Source organism: Motacilla alba, chromosome 5, assembly GCF_015832195.1.
Source record: "Motacilla alba alba isolate MOTALB_02 chromosome 5, Motacilla_alba_V1.0_pri, whole genome shotgun sequence".
Classification (NCBI taxonomy): Eukaryota; Metazoa; Chordata; class Aves; order Passeriformes; family Motacillidae; genus Motacilla; species Motacilla alba.
In genome coordinates, this window is record NC_052020.1 from 9,922,204 (window position 1) to 9,936,120 (window position 13,917).

General features: G+C 43.2%; 1 protein-coding gene across 4 annotated transcripts in view; it reads right to left on the reverse strand.

The window, feature by feature from the left end:
- PAK6 (p21 (RAC1) activated kinase 6) overlaps positions 1 to 8,235 on the reverse strand; it is a 39,033-nt gene extending 30,798 nt beyond the window's left edge. For 3 of the 4 annotated variants that reach the window (XM_038139185.1, XM_038139186.1, XM_038139184.1), the window contains exon 1: positions 7,830 to 8,235. The gene's annotated coding sequence lies outside the window, so the exon portion shown is untranslated. Of the gene's footprint in view, positions 1 to 4,729; positions 4,917 to 7,829 lie in introns of those variants that run through there. The other variant, XM_038139187.1, reaches the window with a different exon arrangement.
- Between the last annotated feature and the right edge of the window lie 5,682 nt (positions 8,236 to 13,917).

The following is a 13,917-nucleotide window of genomic DNA, read 5'->3' on the forward strand; positions in this document are numbered from 1 at the left end:
GGTTACAGCCAGACTCTCCTGGGCCAAACAACTCCTGTGGTGGAGCAAAGCACGGCCAGCAAGGAAATAGCACAAGGATCTGCAAATTCTGCCAAATTTGCAGAATGCCAGAGGCAAGAAGCACGTAATCATTAAGGTTGGAAAAGACCTCTAAAATCATCAAGTCCAACCTTTGACCCATCACCACCTTGTCAACCAGACCAGAGCACTGAGCACCACACCCAGTCCTTCTTTGAACACCTCAAGGATGATGACTCCACCACTGCCCTGGTGCAGTGCCCAGTACCTGACAACTGTTTCAGTGAAAAAAGCAGGTTAAGCTTAGAGAGAGTAAGAAAACATCAGACTCTTTGAAAATTTTAACTCCCACTCTGATGATAAACTGAAGCTAAAGCTCAAGAAGATCACCTGAACAGAGCACATGCTATTTTGCTACTGGTTAAATTCCTGTGGCTTGGTAGATGTTCCTGCAGATAATATCAATACAGCTTGGAACACAGCCGCCTCACACATCTTCCAGATCTTTTACTTGTAAAAATTCACAGACTTATTTGGTTATAACAGAAGTAACATCATGGTCCACCCCGCAAGCCTGTGCCACCCTCTACAAAAGGTGCTTCTTCTGCTTCCCACAAAAGCCACGATGATCAGTCCTGCAATGGGGACAACACAGCAGAAAGCCAACATTGCCTACAGATTCCCAGGTCACCTTGGGAAAGGCATTCTGCATGCTGCTAAAATGACTGTGACAATGCTCAACTCCCCCAGAACAGAGGCGGCTTAATCTGTTGTTTTTCCAAGCGTGCTGCGATCCTTAAGGATGCTATAGAAATGCAGATTGAAATCCCTCGCTGGCAGCAGAGGAATACAGACCGCAGCCTCTGTTCTGAATAACTAGGTCAGTCAGCTATCGCTGAAGTATTAGCCAGAATCCGGCGAATTCCTAGTGGCTAAAATAACGGCTGCAAAAGTCTAACACCATTTGCTGCCATTAGTCACTCTACCTCTGGGTACATTCAAACCCAACTCTGCAGAGCTTAGAATAATTTGAGGGTTGGAGCCTATGCTTGTCAAAATCCAAGCACGTGCCTCCGTGCAGCACAGGTTTCCCGTCCCACTTGCAGCCGTGTGGAGGCAGGGAACAACTGTCCTTGCAGCCAACTCAGCCTTACCCTGAAAGCATTCGGCCCAGGAAAATCGGGAAGATGCACTGCTAATCCCATGCCAGGGAACAGGCGTCACCTCCCCGCAGCAGCTTCCCTACAGCAAGTACAGGAGAGGGCTTTGACCTGTGGTGGTGAGTGGCTGACATTTCTGGGGGGAAGGCTGATAGAGGCAGAGCAGCTATTCCTCTCTGTGGAAGAAAAGAAGGGAAGGGCTGACAACTGCAACGGGAACAAGTATCCAAAATTTATTTCAACCCCTTCCAGCTGCTGAGGCTGGATTAAGCATTTGGTTTCCTCTCCCTAGAAGTAGGAGGCAGTTGAAGGGTTAAACCTGGTTGGGTTTTTGGAGTTTTTTTGGGGGCTTTTTTGGGTTTTTTTTTGGTTTTTTTTGTGGTTTTTTTTTTGTTTTTTGTTTTTTTTTTTTTTTTTTTTTTACTATTATTTAATTTATTTTTCAAGCTCTGGCTGTCTCAGGAGCCTGGCCTACAGTTCAGCTGCACAAAGTCATGCCACAACACAGCAGCCACAACCTGCAATGCAGGAACTGGACCTTCTTGTTCTGCCACTGAGAGCAGCATGTCACAATACTGAACCCTCAGTCTCCCTTATCTCCACGAGCAGCAAATGCTCTGGAGTCCAAGGAGGGGTTGCAAAGGATTAAATTATTATAGTCCCCACTTAGAGATTTATTGATATAACACAGAAAAATGGTAGCTGAGACATCCTTGTTTTGCATTCTAACTGCTATGACAGAGGAACAAGTAAATTCCTACCTCCCCCAAGAGTCAGTTTTGGTCTTTCCTGACAGTAGTTGCTGAGGATAAAAAAAGTAAGACTTCTGTAATCTCCTTCATCCTTCATTTAGGCTGGAATTTTTAATAGCCTGAATACTGCCCAAGCCAGAGGGAGGCGCTGGTTGTTCTTAGGTACCAGTTTCAGCACAACAGTAGTGGGCAAACAGTAAATTTCCAACTACCACTAGTCTCCATTAAAAACAAGTTTCCAAACGACCCAAAACATCTGTGCAACTACTGAGGCTGTCAGATTCCACAATAAGGAACTAAAGCATGCACACAGTCAGGCAATGCACGTTAGAAAGGACTGGAACATGCCGGCTGTCTCTGGTATGGTAGGAACATTTTTCTACCACAGCCCTACCCTACAATTAAGGGAGGCCAAACTGAGCACAGTCACAGCCTGAGCACATGGACCTGCTGGCACTTGGCAGAGTGAATGCCCATCCTTTGGAAGGAGTCTAGATCCTGCTGGCTGCAGAGGGAGGGAAACCATGGTGGAACAACTCAACCAGAATCCTCTTCAACATGACACCAGAAACTAGTCCACTGATATACACATATGTGTGTGAGTGTATCTAAAGATTAAAGAAAATCTCCATCATCACCATCATCCTTAAAGAAAACAGCAACAGAAGACATAGCCATTTAAGCTGTAAATAAGATGTGATGTTTCCTAATCTGCACATTTGGAGATTCTGAGGCTAGTAAAAATAACCAAAAAACTTCAGTTTATCTTCTACTTAATCACCATTTGTCAAACTACTATTTCAAAAAAACACTTTTCTTGTTCATGTGCTCTCTGAGGTGCCAAATAAATTCTATAAATAAATGAATTAAAAAAAATACATTCCAATACAAAAAATATTAACTAGCTCGTCTCCATTCTAAATGTGATCTTGGGGGGGGGGGGGGCAAGGCTTCTTAGCACTTAAAATGACCATTTTCTTATTTAGTTCTTCAGAATTTTAATGAAAACTGAAAGCCTGGGTAACAGTTGTGCCCAAAGATGTCTTACAGAAATACTTGAGTATTTATCTGGAAAATTCCTTCATTTTCTTCTTTCCACAAGTAGCAGTCCCAGTCTAAGCACAGTCACAGACCACTGAACGAGATCCCAGACCACAGATTAGGAGTAGGCAGAAAATTCAGGTGAGCCCAAGTTCTAAGAGACTCTTTAAAAACATGTCTTTAAATGAATAAAAGGTAATATTCCTTAAATAAGTTATCAGCTCAGCTTTATGTGACCCGGGCTGCTGTTTCAAGATGCTTTGGGAGAAGAGCATATTTAGAACTTGGAAGAGAACACAAAAACCCAAAGAGCTTTGCAAATTTCTAGTTTGGGAGCAAGCAGAATTAGTATTTTCTTTCCTTTAACAGTATGCCAAACAGCATTGTATAAGAAAGAGGCAGAAATCAGGAGGTTTTCTCAGCAGCAGTCACAGACAGGAGCATTTTGTCTACTGACCTCATCTCATGGTTGATGAGGTGCCACAAGATTCTAAGCTATTTGTGCCATTAGTTAATACGTTTAGGTTTCTAATGAAATAAACACAAGCAGGCGTTTTTCCTTTTAGGCCCCAATTACTCCATCCCAGGGCTAGGTTTGCAGTCTGGCTTTTCTCCTTTCCCTGCACACTCAGGAACTCTGATGGCTGCGGACTGTGAGTGTCCCCAAAGCGGACAGCTTGCTGCAGCATGACCAGCTCAGAGATGACTTGCCCAGAGAGACTTCTTCCCAAAGCCAGCTGTAACATCTGTTCTTCGGATACAATCCAAAATCCCTTGAAACCAGAGCTTTTTCACTGACTTCCACAAGTGCTAGAAAGATCCTCATTCTAAGCTGGATGTTACAGGAAAGAAGTTAATTTCTAGCATTATTGTATGCAGTGATGTACTTTCTTGGCCAAGGCCCAAAGTACTCATTATGAAGTGTAACACCCTGCTTAATTCTTCCAGAAGCCAATCATAAAGCTACTATGAATTTTAATGAGCACTGAATCAAGACCCAGATGGTTTTTTAAGCCAAATTATCCTGTTCTTGGTTATTTTAAGATCTGTGTAGTGCCTTCTGGCCACTACATGTTAACTCCTCTGTTCCTGGCCCAGATTAAGGACACACTTTCACCCTTCTTCTCCCCCTCCAAGTACAGCTCTCCAGCTCTGCTGTGAAGACCCTCAGCTCCTTCTGCGCCTTGAAGAGTCAAAGATTTAGAAGACTCAAATGTTGACACGGGTGGGATAAAAAGGTTCCCACAATGCTTGGCAAGGAAGAAAGTCAAAAAACTAGAAGGCCATCAATAAGGGAGCTGACCCTACAGACAGTCAACTCCATTTAACCAGTTCTCAGGGAGAAACAATTGAGCTCAGAGCCATCAAGCTGACATTATCAACTTATGGAGTCACTGTCCCAGCTGAAGTTGCTGAGTACCATTTGCTTTCTAGTTTGCAATGCCATACACTCTCTCTATGCCATACCAGCAGGCCACCTGCCCCCAGCCAGAGGATGCTGTTGCATTGCCTCAGCTGTGTCTACACCAAAAATGACACTGCTCAACACCACAGTTGAGCTACATTGATTCTTCAGAGCAGGTTATGAATTGCCTTCCATGTCTACCACAAGCCACTATCACTTGGGGGTTCTGGGGGAGAGCTGAGGGTAGTTGGTTGGTTATTTTCACAGATGGGGTAAAAAGGAGGAAAGGAAGGAAAGGAAAAAAAAAAAGGGAGGAAAGGAAGAAGAACACAAAAGGGAAAAGGCTCTACTACCTGCTTTCCTGGTCCCCGAGTATCCAGATCTTCTCTCGCTACAACAGCAGTTCTCATTCCAGTGTCCCAATGCCTCTGTTCTTCATTATATAGTCACAGCATCAGAGAAATCACAGAGCAGTTTGGGTTGGAAGAGACCTTAAAGATCATCTAGTTCCAGCCCCCTTCCACGGGCAGGGAACCTTCCAATAGATCAGCCTCCTCCAAGCCCTAACCAGCCTCACTTGTATGGGTTTTTCTTTTTGTATTTTGGGATTATTTCCACTCCCCTCACTGCCCCCCCCCCCCCGCCCCCCCCAACCTTGTCTGGTAAACAGATGGATGTCCCAGAAATGAAAAGCATAAAATGGAAGGAGTAACCAAAACTGAAACGCAGCTTTATGCAAGGCAGTTATGGAGAAGAAACAATGTTCTGTCACTGGCTGTTACTCAGTCAAGAGTGGTTAATGAGTTCACACTATTTAACCTCCTCCCCAGAATGAGCATCACAGCTTGAGGAATGCAGATAGAACTCTAAGATGATTGAAATGAGGAGTGGGAGGGAAATAAGGAAACAAAAAGCTGGTCTAATGTCCTTTCTTGCCTTCAGATGCATGACACGTGGCACAGTTGTCCTAAGTCTGGGTCCGAAATATTTAATTCACTGAAAACACCCTGATGGAGCAGCAGGAGTGCAAGTGACACACAGAACTTGTCATCATTTGCTAAAGCAGAGAGGGAGCTCAGTCTCTGTGCTGGGATTACCAACTCCTGCATGAACATCCAGCTCAGGAACTCAGAGAGCTCTGTCTTTGGAAACGGCCCGAGGAGCATGTGCTTTAACCAGCACCTGTCCTTTTTCAGATGAACCACATTTGAACTTCTTAGCAGTGAAAAATCATTCTGCCCTGTTCCTATTCCTCTGAGCAATTGCACACAGGCCCCTCTTATTACTACATTAGTGTAATTTTGTCTCTGACATTTCCCCCGAGAGGAATTACTCATGTCCTGCTATTATTTATTTTACTGCTAGGAACCTGGGGTTTAGGGGTAGTTTTAATTAAATACCAATGCTCCTCCTCCTCAATTAGGATCACCTTTATCTAGGTTGCTGTGCTTTACATTCTCCAGCAGCAGCACTTGTTTCCTCTTATTTATCCATCCTTCCACAGTTCTCTCTGGAACTCAGAAAAGCCCCCCTCTACCACCAAGTCATTGTCAGCCAAAACACAAGGTTTTACCAGATGTAAAGAACCATCCCATGGAATATAACCTGATGTTTAACACTGGTTATGCAGAATTCCAGTTTAAAATTATGTCAAGTGGCACTGCCAAAAGCAGTATCATCAGTTTCCATAGCCCCCCAAAGTCACAGGCTGCTGTGCTGGCCTGTCCACCAATCCACAACATGTGGCTACTACTGTCCCTTTCCAGTTTCCCTGCTCCTCTGGGGCCTTGCTTCCACTTCCCTTGCTGCCCCATACCCTCTCATGTGGTAATTTTCTTTGGAGTTTGAAATGTAGCATGGCCACCCCTGGGTAAACACCTCTTCAAAGTCTTTGCTGTCCCTGGATAATGAATTGGATCACAGTGTATTCCAGGGTACACAGGATTCTTGGAAGCTGCCCTAGATTAATGATTTAAGAGTTATTCATTCATGCTCCCCAAGTGACAGAGGCAGAACTGATGACTCCTTACTGGGAATTTGGCAGGAATGTCCTCAACTATTTCTACGGAATGGAATCAAGCTGCAGCAACTGCATCCAAGTGCATGAGCTGATCCAGTGCCTGGCAGCAACAGCTGCGGACACAGCACAACGTTACACAAGCACTGCTGGCACCAAGGCCCTCCTGGCCACCAGCCCCTGCCTCAACATTGGGCACAGGTGCCCTTCCCCAGGCAACCTCACCCAGCCATTCTGCAGCCTGCCCGGAGCACCATTTCCCTCCAGGCATGTTTGGTTTCCACCTTCCTTAGGGAAAAGAAGAGGCAAGAAAGTATTTTGATTTCACTCTTCACAGACTTGACAAGGCTTTTTTCCAAAAGTTATAGTTATTTCCCTAACCATACTATACTATAGTTATTTCCCTAACCAAAGGGTGGTTTTATTTTATGAGCACACGTTGTTCCTTTTCCAAGAGCAAAATGGAACTGCATTCACATATTAGCACCATCAGCATGCAAAGAGAAAGCGTGCATGCGCTGCCCTGCACTTTTGGGCTCAGCAAGTGCCTTCCCTCCATGGCTTCAGCAGCTCTGCCAAATCCATGCTCTGCTGTAGTCCCATCAAGGACTGTCATTTATACCCACAACCTAAGCACACATTTCTCAGGCTGGAGGGTTCCCAGTAGGAATAGTTTCAGTATAAGGAAGGGATGCTGATGATCAAACATTTTTTAGGTGTTACCAGTTTTTTTCAGAGCCATCTCTGTACATTCAAGGTATTTTTCCCCCTACCTTTAACAGGCTTTTCCTGCAGCTAGGACAAGCTCTCTACTACTTTCTGGTCTCTCTACCAATAGTTTTCAACAGCCATAAACTGGTTGTTCAGGTGTCATACAAATTAAAAAAAAAATAAATCTTATCTCCTTGCTTTAGGTTTCCACAGCATTTCTTCAAACCGTGCCAACTAAAAAACTTGAAGTCCAAATTCCCAAGGCAGGAACCATCTTCATTTTGCCTCCTACAGAACAACAAATAATCTAGCAATGTTGAAAACCACTAAATTAAAAAGCCTTAAGCTGATGTCTCTTTACTAAATTTTACTTTCATTCACCTGTTATTTCAATTCCCATCATTCTGCTACTTAAATATATGTTTTAGAGGCACAGTCCATGGCATTTATTCACCACTAGGACACAGGCAGTGTTAAAAACACCACAGGAGCAAGGTCAAAAACATTCTCCCTCACCCATTTTTATGGCTTCAGACCTCTTATTGGTTCGATATTGCTCTTATTGGTTGATTTTTCAGCCTAAAAAGGGAGTATGAGAGACATAATACATTTATCTGAGTTCTGCAGACCAGGAAGGTAACAAAAACGCAAGAAGTCATTTTAGTTTCAGTGTTCAGAATGCTGAACGCTGTTGCCCCATCTACCTCTCACAAAAGCAGGCTTACCTTGAAAAAAGATCCCAGAGAAATACTTCTGGAGTAAATTCAGTCCCTTCTTCCTTCTGACTGCAGGTTGCTGCTTGTCTTAAATACGGGAAACATCCCTTGCTTCAGGCAAAAATTCTCAGCAATTTAGTCTTAAAGCTTCTGCAGAAAACTCCTCATGCACATGCAAACCCCCCGGCTCCAGCTGCTTCCTCAGCAGCACTGCCCCGTGCCAGGCGCTGGGCAGTGATCCCAGTGCTCCCACCCCTGTTCCTGGCAGGCAGTACAGGTGGTAGCACAACTCAGGGAAGGTAAAACAGCCTCACGAGCACCAATTCCATTGAAACCTTGCAGTTCTGGCCGAGGAGATCTCATTGCAGACACATAGCCCTGTCAGGATGCTGGGATGCAGTGAGTCAATGTTTTCTGGGACCTTTTTTTATCGTGGGCTGATGCTGTGAGCTCAGCAAAGAGGATGGCACAGTGCCTTGAGTGGCATTTTGCACAAAAGGCAAAAGCAAGATACTAATCAAGATTCTGGTGTGTAGAGACTCCATGCATTTTCCCCTCAACCAAGCCCAGAAATCACAGGCTTAGCATCACACTGGGGTGGGGAGAGAGCTTCAGATAAACAGAGCCTTACACTTTGAGAATCCATGATTAAAGACTCTCATGCCCCATAAACTGCAGGCCACAGGTGGCAAATAAAATGTCATTCCAACACAGAATTCCTTCGCTGTGTGGGAAGCATTGCCACATCCTTTTGTGGATGTCAGGACTCTGGGCATTGTACTGGTCTTGCAGAGCTTGTCTGGGTCCCATGTCATGCAATTTCAAAAATTGCAAAAGCTAATACAAAGTTGACACTTCTGCAGGCTAGGTTTCAGTTCTCCTGGCACCCTGAGAAGGAAGGTAAACTGTTCTATGGCTTCTGTTCTATGGCTTCAGACTTCACAGGGATGTAAATGAGGACAGATTTATTAAGCTGATGGAAACAGCTCATACTGGCTGAAACTCTGCAGCTGTAACCATTATATTCCTGATCCTTGAGTCCCAAATGCAACCCAGCAGAATCCAATGTTTTAATCAAGACAGCAAGTGCCATGGCTTCTCCCCACTGCAGTCGGTTTAGAAATCAACACCAGCAGGGCTGCCAGGGAGGCAATGAGGTGTTTTCCATAGGTATCCTGATAAGGAAGCCAGTTATTTACAGCTTCCTGGCACATCAGTTACTTCAGTATTTCCTACACAACACTCAGAAAAGAGAGGCCCTTTTTTTTTTTTTCCTCCCAGATAAAGGTGTTGTATTCAAGTGCCAATTCATTTTTCTTGTTCTTGGAGTTGGCTTCTATTTCCTCACCTGGATAACCACAAGCACATTTTTGTGAACATTAGGTAACAAGAAAGCCTGCTGCTAATTCTTCCTCATCAGAGCCTGGGGAAAAATCTGAGCTGTTGGGTGAAAGCTAAAAAAACAAACAGAATAGATGGGAGGGGGGAGAGGAGTGAGAAATAATTCAGGAGTGAGTCAGTCATGCTCCTCCTGCTTAGTCACCTGTAGTTCTACTCTCCAGACACACTGAAGATCAGGAATAAGATTCCTGCCTGCCTTCCACCTACCTCCTCCTGACAACGACTTGGAAAAAGAGATAGAGCAGAGTTTGGGGAACCAGACACTAGAGATGTTTGTTTTCCAGTGTAAGAGAGCTGCCAGTAGCCTCTTTTTCTGTTTCCCACCTCCTTCTGTTGCCCCTGCACTATTTTGCAGTTAAATCATCTTGATTCAACCTGTTCATCTGCTGGTCTGAATTCCTCTGATGGTGCCCTGCAGTTTTGACATCGTAGGGGGTTGCCATGGAGAAGAAGGTGATGTCACTGACACAAAAAGCACTGAACTTACAAATACAACAGGAACCAAGCTATTTATAAGAGCTGCTTCTCTTCCCCCACTCTTTGCTGGGGTGGGTGGAAGCAAAGAAAGCAGCTCCATTCTTGATGTTTCTGTCAACAAGTTTCAGAAATGAATTTTCTTGTCAGAAAATATCCCAAGCCTGTGAGATTACTGAACGCTGTCAGCTTTCGGACTTCATTCATTAGAACTAGATTTATCTTTCCCAGCTCCTCACTGGGTTTGAGGTTAAATAAACACTCATATTTGTAGAGTAACTTCTGTCCTGAAAATCTCTGCAGCATTACTGAGATACAACCACTTCTGGAAGGAAAGGCATGTCACAAAAAAAGAGGGGACAGAGACCCTGGTTTATGTGAAGGCTTCATACTGCTTATAACCACTCAGTAATAACTCATGGAATCACAGAACAGCCTGAGCTGGAAGGGACCCCCGAGGACCCTGTGACTGTTGGTCAGGCCTTGGCTGTGTGGGGCTTGCACATCAACACATTCTTACAGAACAAATGTTTAGTGCATGTAAAAATGGCAAAGCACAGAGGAGAGAAAAGGAAAGACTAAGAACTTAGAGAGGAACAAAAATAATAATTTTAGAAGGCACTTGGAATAAGCCAGTTCAGTTCACACACAGGTAAAGTACGAATCCAGGTTGGCTCTTTAGGAGTAGCTGCAGATGTGGCAGAACAGTCCAGTGCCTCTACTGCATATCAAGGAAGCATACCAATACTGAATTCTGCATTATTCCAACTTTTTTTTTCCCACAAAATGATCTAAAGTATTGCACTACAAAGTACATTACTAGTTTAGCTCCAAGAAAATATGCAACCTAAGATACTGAAAAATCAAGAGAATCCAAAGCACTGGAGGAAAAAACCCATCACCTCAGGCCTAGAAACTGAACACTAACATTTGTCTTTTGTCAGCATTGTGTCACCCAGCTACTGCTGCTGGTTGGTAAATCACACTTCCATACCAGCTGGAACCATGAGGTCAATAATTAAATAGCTTTGGATCATAGTTATTACAAAAGGAAAGTAGGGAACAAACATTTCTAGAACCAACAAAAAGAACAACATTTTTCCTCAGTCTTTACTGAATGACCTTGATATTCACGTTGTTTAATAATTTAAACTATTATGGAGATGAAACCTTCATATTTCTAAGCTTGCAAACAGCATCCAGCTTCTGCTGGAATAACTGAGCAGAGAGGCAAAAAGTGTGAAATAGTAAGAACCAAAAGAATGAAACTGTTAAAGGAGTTCAGTGTTCTTTGTCAAGCTTTAAGGGTGATCTGTATAAACACAGGCACATCCCTGTCACTGCAGTGCCCAGAGCCCAAAGCTAAAGGAAAGACTCCAACCCCAATTTCCCAGCCTACAGGCAAATAACTCACTTCGAATAAGAACTCAGCTTTTGGACATTGAGGCGTCCTTGGGGAAATCACCGGGGCACCGCAGGGAGCGCTGCACCTCAGGAGATACACTTTAGCCCAAATGCATTTTAGAATATTATTTGGGAAAGCAGCAGCAGAACAGAAAAAAGATGCAGAATTACTTGCTGATGCTCAGGCAGGAGGGGTGATTTGTCTTCTTTAAATAATAGAATCATTAAGGTTGGAAAAGATTTCCAAGAGCCCACCCAGCACCACCAAGTTCACCACTAAACCAGGTCATCCCCAAGTGCCACCTCTATATATTATTTAAATCCTGCCAGGGACACTGACTCAACCACTTTTTATTAAAGAGTGCCTTAAAGTCCCATAAGAATAGAGATTCTTCTCAGCCCTTTTTGTTGCTCATTTATTTATAGAAGCATTTTATTCTGTCTTTCACAGCAGTACCCAGATTAAGTTTTAGTTGGGCTTTGGCCCTTTTAATTTTGTCCCTGCATAACCTCACATTTTTATAGCTCTCCTGAATTGCCTGTCCATTCTACTTTACTCCGGAAAACCCAAAAATCCTAGTTTATTCTGTGAAATCATTTTATCTGCTAGCACAAGCTCAGGCTTACACTTCTGATAATGTACCAGTTATCAGGTGCATCTATCTCTTCTGAAGTTTTCTTGATCTTTTTATTGAACACAAACCCCAGGCTGCAAAAGTCTCAGATACATATATTCTGAGGGCACTTATCTGATAAATTTTAGATTTCCCAATTATCTCAGAGTCAGGATTTTAAATCTACAAATCACGTACCTTTTTGAAGACCAGCAGATGATCAGTACTCCTCACCTTTCCTCAGGCTTCCTTAAAATGATCTCTTCACATGTTAAGTGAGCAAATAAAGTGAGTTTCAGAGATCACAACGGATTTGTAAATGCTTGCAGGTGTACCTTAAAAAGCAATTAGGTTCTGTAACATCATTGGTCGCTCCACTCCAGAGCCAGTAAGGAGGTAACCTGGACCAGCTGTGTTTCACAGGTGTAAGCAATGATCGTTGTGAGCCCTTGGAAACAGTGGAATCAACTCCAGCTGCAGCTTCTTAAGGGGAACAAAATGGATCACACCTGTGGGGTTTGTCCCATCCACAGCTCAAGCACATTAAATCAGCCCCCATTTTAGACATTTAGTATTTTTGGCTGCTCAGTGATTTCCTGCAAATATTTCTAGATCCCTTTTTGCTTAACAGACTGGACATTAATAATTTGATTCTTTTCAGTTTCTAAATCAAAGCAGCTGAAGCCTGCAGATATCTTCCAGACATCCCTCTTGTATCTCTGGTCAAGTTTTGTTCTCAAGCAACCTGGTACAACCAAGACCCATCACACTCCTATTTTCCTTTGTGCACTTTGCACTTTTATTTATATAATAGGCATTAAAATTTTCCATAGCCCAGATTCCATCACTCTATTTTTTAATGATAACCTCACTAGGACTTCTACATCTGGCTGTCACACAATTTCATTTTACCCTCTACCTGGTGTGGAACATTTTGTCCTGTCAGGATTTATAAATGCCTCTTTTTCCCCCTCAGACAAGATGAAGACAGTTTTCATCTCCAAATATCCCGTGAGCAAGGCTGGTGTATCTCCTACTTCATGACAAGTCTATGGCAATCCCAGCCTGCAAGGCCACAGAGCACCTGTGTGTTACACAATGATTCAAAAAGTGATGCTCAGGAAAAGCTTGTTGAAGGTTGGAGGCAGTTACTTGAACAGGCAACAGGGACGTGCAAAGAGCTCCCTGAGTTCCTGTTACATGTTGGTGCCATCAGCTCATGGCAGAGGGGAGGCAGAGACTGACCTGTGCAGCAGAGAGGCAGAGTTCATTGAAGCAGAAATAGGAACAAACATCAGAAGAGATGACTGCTTGTTCTTGTTATACCTGCTTGCTCCTCTCCATTATTTGTGTGTCTTTATTATGGACAAATTCATAATGCCATTGCTGTTTCTGTTTTTACACTACTGGGGGGCAGTTTTGTGTTGTCTGGGATGTACATGAAGAGTAACAGATCATGGGCAGCTGTATTAGACAAAGAAGGATTAGCACACTTTTTGTTTAGAAAGAAAACAGATGCCATGTCAACAAAAAAAGTAATAGTGGAGTATTGGCAGCTTTGCTTTAGATCTCATTTAAGTAAAGACAAATAGGTTCACTTACATATTTTAAAGACCTGAAGAACAGATTTCCTCTACTGAACTTCTGCTGAGAGCTCTTATCCCTGTTCAGCCTGTTCTCAAAAGCTTTCTGTGCGAATTAGACACAGTGAAGTTGTTCTGTACTGGCTACAAACACGCCTTGTCTGAGAAGTCCTTGGGATGACTGACACTTTGTTAGGAGCCTTCTCTTCCTAATCTACCTGGTATTCAGGTCAGTGCTGCAGGATATAAACTGAAAAAGTTGCAAGTGAGAGGCCAGCAAGTGAGATTCCCCAGATTTTGTTTAAAAGGCAGTTAAAGGATCAGCAAAAGAAAAATTCAGTTAAATAAAAGAACAAACACAGCATCTTTTTAGAGCTAACAGAAGTTAGCTATGCATTGGACTCCTGAGTGCTCTACCAGTGATCTTGGCTCTAAACTCTGGTTAGAGATGGAGCATTGTTTATCTGCTAGCTCAACAGATGACTAATCAATGTACTACAAGAAGCATTAATTAAGGCATTAATGGACCAAAATAAATTCTTCAGCAGCAGTTTTCATTCGATATTAAAGCTGGTCTACCAGAGCATTTAGGTCCTATTCCTGAATTAGAAGAATATATAA